This window comes from Amblyraja radiata, chromosome 49 (genome assembly GCF_010909765.2).
Source record: "Amblyraja radiata isolate CabotCenter1 chromosome 49, sAmbRad1.1.pri, whole genome shotgun sequence".
NCBI classification, from domain to species: domain Eukaryota; kingdom Metazoa; phylum Chordata; class Chondrichthyes; order Rajiformes; family Rajidae; genus Amblyraja; species Amblyraja radiata.
Genome location: NC_046004.1, coordinates 1,206,378 through 1,215,843, shown reverse-complemented (window position 1 = coordinate 1,215,843; position 9,466 = coordinate 1,206,378). Strand labels below are relative to the sequence as shown.

Here is a 9,466-nt window from a genome sequence, read left to right as displayed (position 1 = left end):
GTATGAGGTGGTTCAAAGTGTAACTAGCTGACGTTTGAACAGACCTACCGCTTATGTTCGTCCAGTGGAACTGTTATTCCCCACTGGGTGATGGGCACAGCAGAGTTACTTAATCTGTTTTTCAGATCTGAAACCATCTTTGTTTTAGTCGAGTATTATACGCTCTTATTTCAATTTTCGGCTGAAAGCAGTATTTACTATTTTTAACAAGTGTCAATTTAGATTAATTCAGCATGAACATGGCTCTGCGTCTCGTGATTATCCGCGTGGACATAGCAACGAAATGCATTCTGACTGTTTAAAATACGAAGCTAATAGTAAGATTAAACGAGAATTTACTAGTTTGAAGTTTGATCTTTATTTCATGAGGAGTAAAGGTGAGGGATTACGTGAAGAGACCGCCAGCGCGCATGCGTGCCAAACTTCAAAGCAGCGGTGTGAAATCACAGATAACAGTTAGTTGAACTAAACAATAATGGAGGATTATGGTCTGAGCGCAGGTATATGGGACTAGGGGAGATTATGTGTTCGGCACGGACTAGAAGGGTCGAGATGGCCTGTTTCCGTGCTGTAATTGTTATATGGTTATATGGTTACAGTAAGATCAGAGTACTAAAATACCAGTTGACCTTTATGATAGAGGGTTGGGCGTGGAGAGCACGTAATCCCTCAACGTTACTCCTCATAAAATAAAGATCAAACTTCAAACTGGAACATTTTCGTTTAATCTTACTATTTTACTTCGGAGTAACGTGAGTGACTACGCGAAAATTTTAATGCTCTGTGATTTCATGCCGTGAAACGAATCCATGCCTCACACACTGCCGTAGTTGATCAAAAGGAGGAAGTATGTTAATTCAGACATGAATCAGTTGTTCAAAACAACGATACATTTATTAACAAACAAAAATAATAATAATCTATTTCCTTGTGGTAAATTATAACACAGAATTCAATATTGATTCTGCAAACACCGCAGGTTTGGCAATCGGTTTGTTATAAAACTGCTGAAAGGTACTTTCTCTGGACCATCCTGCTGTACGCAGGATGCGATCCGTGGGAACTTCCAGCTCCCTTGCTGCCGATGTTGCTGCAGCCCTGGTGGAATGAGATTTGAAGACATCAGTATCCACCCCTGCAGCCCCCTAAACCTGTCTAGTCCACCTTCATATGATTTGTACGGATACTCTATTATGAGGCTGTTTATGGCTGAGCAACAGCACCATTTTCTTGCCTCTAAGATGTTTTGTGACTTCTATATAGTGTAATATGTAGAGGGCGCTGCTCTGGCAGCAGCCATGTCATGCAGCTCGTCAGTTTTTCAACTTTTTTTATTTTTTTTGTATGTTTTGAAGTCTGTATTTAATGTTTCTTTGTGTGTTTTGTGTGGGGGGTGGTGTGGGGGGGGGGGGGTAAGGGGGAACCCGCTTCGTTCGCCTCCTCCACGGAGAGGCGAGTTTTTCCAGGTCGCCTCCCCCGTGGCCTAACATCAAGGATCGACGCGGCCTTTCCCGGAGACGCGCCCGGGGCTTCAGCGGCGGGCGCAGCGTGGACTCTCGGCGTGGAGCGGGTGAGCCCTCGCTGGAGGGAAGCGCTCCGTTTCGCTGGCCCGGGGCAGCCGGCAGCCTGAAGTCGCAGCCTGAAGTCGCGGTCTGCAGAGCTCTAGCTGGTGCGGCGTCTACAGCCCGGGATCTCACGTTGGGGACCCGGGGGAAGTAGAAGCCATCACTGCCGGCCCGCGGCCAACTTCTACCGCGGGGCCGGCATGGACTTACCAACACCCCTGGAGGGGAGCTTCGACCGCCGGCCCTGCAGTCTACGGTGCTTCTGGCTGCGGCGGGGACTTTAAATCTTGACCGCCGGCCTGCGGCCTACAACAACTTGAAGCCGCGGTCTCCGGTGAGGAAGAGCCAATCCTGGACTGACTCTGGACTCTGGTCCTGACCACGGGGGGGGGGGGGGGGGGATGGAGGAGGACTGGCCAAATGTTGTGCCTTCCACCACAGTGATGAATGCTGTGGTGGATGTTTGTGTTACCGTTTTATTGTGGTTGTGTGTTCTGTATTATTGTATCGCTGCAGACAACCCAAATTTCCACCAGCCTGGCTGTGTGGCAATAAATTATATCTAATCTAATAGATGCGTCATAATGCACCGGCGAACATCTATAGGGTACGCTCGGAATTCCAATTTGAGGCCCGATGATCCAGGCCTATTTTATTTTACTAATTCATAGATGTTAAATGTAATTTCGTTGGTTTAATGGACCATGGTGTCCAGCTTAATTTGTGCAGTGACTGGACCCGTTGTGCCGAGACTAGTGCCATTAGTATGTCTATTTTATATGTTAGTTTCTCCAGGGACACGGACGTTGCTGGTGACCATCCCATGAGCAACGTTAGGATAATACTCACATCCCAAATCCGGGAGTACCTAGCCCTAGGGGGGTTGGTGTTGAAGATACCTCTCATTAATTTTTATACCAGAGGGTGAAATCCAACAGTATGATGTTCTAATCCCTGCCACATGTGCGCTGATAGTTGGGCGCCGCCAGATAAGGACTGCAATCTAAAAGATCCGTAGATGTCGGATGGTGTTGTAAAATTTCACGAGGGGAAAGGATGCCAGGTTTAAGAAGGAGGCATCAGACGCGGCTTTGGAGGAATATATAGCGAGTGGGAAACTCAAGTGGACAATTATAGGGCCCAGAAGGGGGCATGAAATGTCCGGCGAGGCAGATTAAGGAACGTCCCGTGATTTCTTATAGGTCCGTTAGAACTAAGAGAATGGCAGGGGTAAAGGTAGGAACATTCCACGATCGAGGAGGGATTTATGCGTCGGGTTGGATAATGCATTTAACTACTCTGCATCTATATTCACACGGGAGAAGGGCTTGGAGGATAACAATATCAGTGTAGATAATACAAATATACCAAGGCAGGTTATGATCGAGAAGGCGGTGGTACGGAAGATATTGAAGAACATTAAGGTGGATAAGACACCAAAATTTGACGGGATCTATCCTAGATTATTGACAGAGATAGGGGAGGAGATTGTGATCTTTGTTTATTCTCTAGCCCAGTGAGATCCCGGAGGACCGGACAGTGGTCACTGTTGTTACTTTGTTTAAGAACTACGTAGTGAAAACCCCAGGGAACTTGGTTTTCCCGACCGGTGAGCTTCACGTCAATGGTGGGGAATTATTGAAGGGAATTCTTCGAGATAGAAATTACTCTTAATTGAAAGAGAATATGCTAATTAAGGTTAGTCAGCACGACTTTGTGCGTGGCAGTACGTCTCTTATTGGTTGTGATTTTCGAGGCGACGCCAAAGGAGATTTTTGACGATAGGGAGGTGGATGTTGTATACATGGACATACGTCAGGCTTTTATTAAGGCCCCCATGTAAGGCTGATCCAGCCGGCTAAGGTGTACGGCGTTCAAGATGACCTGATCTTATGGATTCAGAACTGTCTTATTCAGAGGAAACAGAGGGCTATGGTGGTTGGTACCCAGTACTCAGTGCAGTAATCCCGATTTTCGCGCATTTGGGATCTTGATTACAATTTTGACTAGAAATGCGTGTGTGACATCAATTCATCCCATTGCGATGTGTGCCTTCCACTGCCCAGCGCCCAGCGCCAGAGGAACACACACACACACACACACACACACACACACACACACACACACACACACACACACACACACACACACACACACACACACACACACACACACACACACACACACACACACACAGTTTGATTTAACGTCCGAATCTTTAGCAGAGATTTCAAATCCCAGCTCAAACTTTGGCCATTCTCTGTTCAAAAAGGAACTGCAGATGCTGGAATATCGAAGGTACACAAAATTGCTGGGGAAACTCAGCGGGTGCAGCAGCATCTATGGAGCGAAGGAAATAGGCGACGTTTCGGGCCGAAACCCTTCTTCAGTCTGGCCATTCTCTGTCTGGCTTGCAGAGAGATTTTAATTTATTGATCCATTTCTTTTCGCTTAAGAAACAGTTCACTGTCAATTCTCTGGAAACTTCATTCGCAGAATTTTCTTCTGTGTCAACGTATTTCAGTTGCACCACATTAGTAACTCACAATGCTCTCCCCATTGGCAGATCGTGTCTGTCCAAGTCCAACTCTCTGGTTTCTATCGCTCTGTCATCTAGTGGAATGCCTTCACAATTGTCCCTGTCCCACTTCGAAAGTACAAATCCTCCCTTATTGCAAAGAGATGTCAGATGTTCTACTGATAGAATTGCTTCCTGCTCAGTAGGCCTAGATTTTAACCAATTATCCTTGTAGAAGTTATTCTTCAAAGAGATTTTTCTTTCATGAATTTTACTCTTCTCGCCAAACTTTTGTTTGAAAGTCTGGGTACGTTGCTGTGCTATACTACGATTACTTGGCAGATTAACACTATCTTGTTTGAAAGGTATGTTCTCACAACAGTGTCCATCAGTTTTCACTGAATAGTTCATAACATCCATGAACTTCAATTCTTCTTTCAACATCTCTTCAGATGGTTTGCTAGTACTTTCATTAGAGTCATGATTGAATGGCTTCATCACCGACTTTTCTAATTCATCATTGGACATTTGATTAACAGCAATGGCATCACAGTTATCCTGATTTCCGATTTTGTGGTTCCTCTTCAACGAGTCAGAGATAACCCATTCAAGTCGGGTGTTCGTAGCATACGGACAATCCGCTTGGCTTCTAATAATCTGTACAGGTTCTAATGCTCTCAGAGCATTCGGTCCAATACGTAAGTCAATATCAGAATTTATCTTTGATATTTTGACATCCTTCAGGTAAGGCCATGGCTGTAAATATTCACATCTGGCTACATTTTGACGACCAACAGGCATTGTTTCAAGTATAAAAACTTCTGAAATTGGAATAAAATTATCTACATCCAAACTGGATATCTCCATACTCGCAATCCAATGACTCATGCTCTCTTCGTCTTTATTCATGATACGTAATCGAATGTTAGTATCTTCTCCTCTGATATTCAGTCTTCTCGTCAGGCTTTCTGTGCCGGGTAGTCGAAAACAAAAGGTAGTCGAACTGCCATGATCCAGAAAAGCATATGATTGCAACACTGCATTCGTCTTGCTGTTCCTTACTTGCAGTGGTAGGAGAGAAAAATTACGAGTTTCAACCCCGGCCCCAATATGAGCAGATACTTGAGGCGAGGTGATAGGCTTCTCGCCCTCTTCTGTTTGTTCCAGTACTTCTCCTTATTATTATTATTATTCCCGGTGCTCTAACGGCTCTTCTTCAATGTGAGGTGCTTCAGGATGATATTGATTGCATTCATAACACATTATAGGACTCTTACAGTCTTTTACCATATGTCCCCTTTTCAAACATCCAAAACAGATTCCCTTCTCTTTCAAGAAATCCATCTTGTCTTCATCTTCTTTCATCTTGAATCTACGACCAACTTCATCACATAACAAACAAAATACTATTTGCTTGCGAGTAGACACCTTTCTTTTTCTTTCATCTGTCTTTTCCACAGACAAGGTCGTGATAGCAAAACCACTTATCTTAGGTTGAGATCTTTCTTCTGGTTTGGTAAAAGTAGAACATTTATAAGTTGCAAGTGGTTTGCGATCTTCAATAATCCCGTTGCATGAGTCTGACATGTACCGTACTTCTCTTTCTAAAAATTCCACCTGGTCTGGTAGACTGGCTGCTTGTTTGCTCTTATCTCGTAATTTACCTGCCTTATCTCTCCACTTTTCTCTCATTCTTCTGGGCAACTTGTTAATGATGATTCTCATATTACTTGCAAGATTAATTTCCTCCATGCAGCCAGGATTTTTTATCGAGCTCTAACATCTTCTCAGAAATATTGCATACTCACTAAATGTTTCCACATCTTCTGGTTTGATTTCTGTCCAAGCATGTGCCTTTTCAGTGCATGCATTTGCAATCATCTGTTCATCACCAAAACGTTCTTTTAGTAATCGTCTCGCCTTTTTATAGCCCTGGTTGCCTGCCTCCATCTGATAACTTTCTACAAGCACCTTCACACTTCCTTTTGTGTACTTCACCAGAAATCATAAGCGCTCTTTATCATCCTTAACTTTCGTCTCTAATACCTCCTCTAGTGCCCTTACGAAAGTTTCATACTCCAAAGGGTCTCCACCATACGTAGGAATTTCAACTGGTGGCAGAATGAGAGAGGTATTTTGTCGAGCTCTAATCTCGTTGAATTCAGATTGCCTATTCAACAGTGCCAATAATCCATCCTGAAAACTGTCTTGGCGCCACCTGTTCATAAACAGGTCTTGGCTCAAACAGACTTGTTCGAGCCCGTGCCCTAGACCTTGGAAAAGCACGATCTACTGGTCCATCTGGAATTTGTACGGATGCTCCCATAGTAGCTAGTTCCATTCTAGCACTCAATTGCTGAGATGAAGTTTTACCCATCTTCCTCTGTTCCAGTGGGTTTTCAACGCCTAGAAATCCGGTGGACCTCGATTGTGGAATTGATCCAGCTGCGAATTCATTTCGAGCAGTTTTTATTCTTGGTCCAGAGGTCATCGTCCTCGACGATATAGAGCTGCATCTTGACCCTTCACTTTCGATTATGTCCTTCCTGGCTTTGGCCACCGCCATCTTTGTATCTAATTCCAGTTGTTCCTGACATCGCGCCATCTCTGCTTCTTGTCGTTTTATCTATCGCATCATCTCTTCTTGCTGTCGGGTCATCTCTTCTTGCTGTCGGGCCTTCTGTTGCTTCATCTCTTCTTGCTGTCGGGTCATCTCTTCTTGCTGTCGGGCCTTCTGTTGCATCATCTCTTCTTGCTGTCGGGCCATCTGTTCTAGCTGTCGGGCTATCTCATGTTTATTCTTCATGGCATATGCTTCTATTGAGAGCGCTGCTAACTCAGCGTTTGCTCCCAATTCAGCCGAAGCCCTCGAAATCGAACTGGCTGAGCAACCTGATCGACGGCCTGATCTTCGTGAAGATACATTTGAGATACTATCTCCCGGTTCTATATCATCACCTTCTTCTTCTTCTTGCTTAGTATTTTCTTTTCTGCTACATTTACTTTTGTCAACTTGCGCTAACCATGCTTCTGCAAATCCATGGATTCATCATAATACTCCGTATTTTCTGAATCCCACTTATAATGTCTTTCACGTTCCTCTTGAGAACGCTCTGCTTCCAGCAGTGTGTCCCGCTTCTCTTTCAGCTCCTGGCTAAGGCTACGTATCAGGCGTAATTTATCCTCCACCTTCTCCTGGTTAGCTTTTGATTCCATGAGTATCTTCACACTTTCAAATAGCCTTCTAATCCTCTTCCACAACTTGTTCCTATCCAATTCAGTCTCCTTGAGGACATGAATTCGATCTTTCTCAGTGAGTTCAACTTGTCTGGCTGGTCTTTCTCCACCATGTGACCCTTCAAGCACCAAGCTTCTAGCTCCTTCGCTCATACGTAATCTCAGATAACCACTTCTCTGCCTTTTTCTTGAAACCATTGAATATCTTCTTCGTGTATTCATGCCACTGGGTATGTCTTCTGCGTTCTTCCCAAGACGGCACTGAACACAGCAGTACATTCTGTTTCTTGCCAACCTCCTGGTAGAGGTTCCATAGTTGGCTCATATTAGATTTCACCTTGGTCACGTTCTGTTCTGATTCCATTAGTTTTTTCTGTGTATCAATTATCTGGCAACCTGCAACCATAATTCATTTCTCTTTTTCTCGGTTTCCCTCAAACAGGCAGCATGTGACATGTCTGTTTCTTCAAGTTGTCTGGGTCTTTCTTCACCACCACGTGGTTCTTCGGGCATATCTCTGCCTTCATCTTCTTCTAAATTCATGATTTAAAAGAGGTCTTGGCAGATTGCCAAGTCTTTAAATTAATCGAATAAATCTTTGCTTCTCAGTGACTTTGGTTTTATCAACAATTTCTTCCAAAACTAAAACATACTGATAATGTAGAGAACATCTCTCTAACACCAGGTGCAAAATGTTGCATCTAATTCAATGGAATGCACTTATCAGGAGCAACTCCAAACAATCCAAGGTGGGCCTGCTTTCCCCTGACACGCTGGAGAAAATAGCTTCTGAGTTATGTTACAGGAGTCTTTTAAATAAAGCCGTGATTTTAATTTAAAGAGTAGTAATCGATTCGTACTCACAAATCCAGTGATACGTCTTCAGATACGTCCCGATGCTGTTGATAGACCTCAAGGCTTTCCCTGGCCGATAACTTATCTTCAGTTCCACGACTGGAACCAATTTTATTTGGCTATGCCTCTCCGAGGTCTTAGCCTTGACGTCCTTCTCTGGCTAAAGCGCTTTCTCACGGGGCGACTTGACGCAAGATGTAACCAGAGTGAAGTGGTCGTGGTCTAGCACGATATCACACGATATAACGGGGGGTAGATAAAGAGTTCCCACGGTACTCGGCATTTCTGTTATTTGTGCGAGTGTAAATCTTGAATGAACATTGTGAACTGTAAAAGTGTTGTTAAATCATCACGTGGCACAAATGATGTCACTTTTTTTTCACACACTATAATTATCCTCCCTTGGTTGAATTGGCTCATTTGGAGACATGTTTTACTGTGTATGTGGGAGACACAGATGGACTGAGCACAGTACCTCGGTCTTACTGTGTGTGGGAGAGGGGGAGAAAGAGACGTACACTCACAGAGGCAGAGTCTCTCAGCCTGTGTAAGAGGGAGGGAGGGAGAGAGAGAGAGAGAGGCACACACAAGGTGGATGTGAAATCGCACCTGCCTGTTTCAGTGACAGACATCCGCCGCCAGTAAATGAAGACACCCCCATCTGTCTCCCCCTCCTCTCCCTCGACTCCCGCACCTTTCCCTCCCAACTCCAGTCCCGTCCCGACCCCCTGGGAAACTGAAGGGAGCAACAATCAACTGCTGCCTGTCCGCTGAGTTAAAGAGTTCCAACGGTAGACTGTAAAACTGGGACCCTGGTTCCGGACTCCCCCAACATCTGGAACATTCTTCCTGCATCTAGCCTGTCCAATCCCGTAGATACTGATTAGACCGGTATCTATTTATTTACTTTATTAATGATTTCAATTAAATATTGGGAACATCAGGCCGCAAACGTTATTTCTTGAGTGTTAGTGCTGGACTTTGACTCGACCTTCCCAGTTAGCCGGCGCCTGAGACTGAGCCAAGCAATGTCCAGACCTGACTTCAACACAAAGTGATGGAGGAACTCAAAGGGTCAGGCTCGTCCAACGCTCTGTGTTTTGCTCGTGATTCCTGCATCTGCAGTTCCTCGTGTCTACAGACCAGAGTTGCCACTTGACTCCGAGATGACCATCACAGAGCATACGGAAGATAGACACGAAATGCTGGAGTAACACAGCGGGACGGGCATCATCTCTGGAGAGAAGGAATGTGTGACGTTTCGGTTCGAGACCCTTCTTCAGAGTCTCGT

The 9,466-nt window shown here is 44.7% G+C and overlaps 1 long non-coding RNA gene across 1 annotated transcript; it reads left to right on the top strand.

Moving 5' to 3' along the window:
* The first annotated feature begins 707 nt into the window (after positions 1 to 707).
* LOC116968968 lies at positions 708 to 9,241 on the top strand. The gene is made up of 3 exons (XR_004410574.1): positions 708 to 829; positions 8,207 to 8,210; positions 9,231 to 9,241. It is a non-coding gene; the product is annotated as an uncharacterized LOC116968968 (long non-coding RNA).
* The last annotated feature ends 225 nt before the right edge of the window (positions 9,242 to 9,466 follow it).